We start from the raw sequence: 3,122 nt of genomic DNA, 5'->3' as shown, positions 1-3,122 counted from the left end.
ACGCGTCTGCGTCCATCACCACTTTTATTCCATCGGCACGGGCGCAGCAGGTGCGTTTGTGCGTTGATTCCCTTCTTTAAGTTCGAAGTCTGAAAGTATCGCAGGCGTTCACTCGAAATGAACGTAGCTTTCATTGTTGGTGAACGCTGATCCTCAATGCACGCGGGCGCGCCATGTGTGCGAACGCGTGGATCTCCAACATGTTATTCCGCGCTTAAGTGCCTAGTGCGCGTGCACGTCACGGGTGAACGTGGCGTTCATGAAATGAACGTAGCATTCACCTGCACCCTACTTCTTTGCTTTTTCTCTCCATCATCTTTTTACCTGTCATTAATCAAACACACCATCAAAGTCTCACCAAAATCATAAGAATTTGCATCATTCATAATAATCACCTAATTCTTGCATAAATCTCATAATTTTGAACAAAATAAATGATGTTTGATTGAATCAATATAATCATGAAATTCCACTCCAACCACTTACTTATTGTGCAAGAAAGTGCATAAAACCTAATGAAACAAATGAAAAATGCTTGTGAAACTAGCATAAGATGACTTGTCATCACAACACCAAACTTAAATCTTGCTTGTCCCCAAGCAAGCACTAAAACATGAGAAGAAATGAAAGAAAACAGAAAAGCATATGTGTCCTTATTTAGCAGATAAATGAATTTGGTTCATGGGATTTATGCAGATGAAATTGAAGCTCTGCTTTTATTAGAATTCAGGACTGAAATGTCCTTTTAAATGATTACTAAAGTTGTTGCTGTGAACCTTATTATTCATCCATCCTTGGTGTTTTGATTTTCCTTTGTTTTACCTTTTTATTCACAGCTTGGTGTTGTGTGTTGCAGCATCCTTTTAGCTTTGTTTTTCAGTCAACACATCTCTACCACAGACACTTGGCTCACAATTCATCCTAAGACATTCATACCCAGCACCTCTTTGGGTTACTAAATGCTTTGTGATTAGGTTGCTCTTGATAATGGACTTTCGGTCGATAATCCCGGGTTAATCAACCCAAGTTACCAAGTTTTGAAATACTCCTTAGAACCTAATAATCCAAGCAGATGCTAACACAAGAAGCATCACAGGCATGTGTCCTAAAGTCCAAGCTATTGGTGTCTATCCTTATTATTTGTTTCTCTGCCAATTATTGGCTTTTCTATCTTTTCTTCTTACTTCTTCTTTTTCCAAGGGTAATTATTAATCAAGAGTTCATAAGCAGCAGCCTAGTTCATACTATAAAATAACATTCTAACCTTTATCCTTTATTAAAGAGCTTACTTTAACAATCAAACAAATATGCCACCACTGAACTTTATTATCATTCCTACCACATTGGACATTTACTTCCTGTTTCAACATTTTTCTCGTATTCAAGCAAAGGGAAAAAGACACATATTCAAGTAGGATGGAAAATGAAACAAACACGTATACTAGATCACTTATTTAAATAATAACAGGACAGTAAATTAGCAGAGTGCAAACAAGCGTAAACTTATTAGAAAGGAGAGCAATTAAACTTTCAACTAAAGCACAGTAGATATAGATAGTTGAGTAACAATACAACCTTTTGGTATCCTCTTGCTTAATCTTTCATTCTCCTTTTTAGCTTTTATGCTTTTCTTACTGATGATGTATGGTTCTTTCCAAAAAGTTGAATAGTTTTCTGCACTGGTAGTGAAAGTTGCTTGTCTCCCAAGCACTTGAAAAATGGTTAATATATAAATTTTGGTAGGATTTTGAACTTTCTTTGGTATGTGAACACCAAACTTAGTCCCTTGCCATTACCTCTTTTGCAACAAATCAACCATATATATGAAACCTTGTGCCCTTACTGAAAGTAACAAGACTAAAAACTAGAAAACAGACAACGGTTGAGTAGTTTTCCTGATTGCTTAGAGCTAGTAACCATTTATGCAGAGGGTTGGAATGTGTTTTTAAGTGAAAATTTTAGTGGAACACCAATCTTAGCATCCTTCATTCATCCTTAAATTGTTTTGGTGTGCAACACCAAACTTAGCACCTTGCAATACAGATAAATCCACTTAACCCTTTTATTGAAATAGTTAGGAAAGAAAATTACCTCTGGTTGGGTTGCCTCCCAACAAGCGCTTGTTTATTGTCCTTAACTTGACATTCTGCTTCTTTGTTCATCCAAAATCATGAACACTCTTTTCTTTGTTCCAAGATCCTCCCAGGTAATGCTTAGCTCTTTGGCCATTTGTTGAGATTATCTCTTTTGTGGCTTCATTTAGAAGTTCAAGGCTTCCATGTGGGAAAACCTTAGTTATCACGTAGGGGCCAGTCCATTTAGACTTGAGTTTGCCAGGGAAAACCTTGAGCCTAGAATTGTATAGGAGTACTTGCTGTCCTGGTTTGAACTCTCTTTTCAAGATTTTCTTGTCATGCCATTTCTTAGCTCTCTCCTTGTATATTTTCGCATTCTCATAAGCTTCCAATTTAAACTCATCTAGCTCATTGAGTTGCAGTAGCCTTTTTTCTCCTACTGTTTGAGAGTCAAGGTTGAGGAGCTTAGTGGCCCAGAAAGCTTTGTGTTCAAGCTCTACAGGAAGGTGGCAGGATTTGCCATATACCAGCTGAAATGGTGACTTCCCAATTGGAGTTTTGAATGTTGTTCTATATGCCCACAAAGCATCATCCAATTTCCTTGCCCAGTCTTTCCTTGTGATCCCCACTGTCTTGTCTAGAATTTTCTTTAGCTCCCTATTTGCCAATTCAGCCTGGCTATTAGTCTGAGGATGGTATGGTGTGGCCACTTTGTGAATTACTCTATATTTATGGAGCAACTTTTCCATATGTCTGTTGCTAAAATGGCTGCCACCATCACTGATAAGACCCTTAGGTACCCCATACCTAGTGAAGATATGTCTTTGGAGAAATTGAAGAATAATTGGTGCATCACAGGTAGTTGTTGCTATGGCTTTCACCCATTTGGAGACATATTCCACTACTACCAGAATGTATTTGAAGGAATAGGGTGGAGGAAAGGGGGCCATGAAATCTATACCCCATAGATCAAATAGTTCCACTTCTAAAATGAAGTTTTGAGGCATTTCATTCCTCTTTGTCAACCCTCCAACTCTTTGATATTCA

This window comes from Arachis ipaensis, chromosome B1 (genome assembly GCF_059453495.1).
Source record: "Arachis ipaensis isolate K30076 ecotype BB chromosome B1, ASM5945349v1, whole genome shotgun sequence".
Lineage (NCBI taxonomy): Eukaryota > Viridiplantae > Streptophyta > Magnoliopsida > Fabales > Fabaceae > Arachis > Arachis ipaensis.
This window is presented reverse-complemented; position numbering follows the sequence as displayed.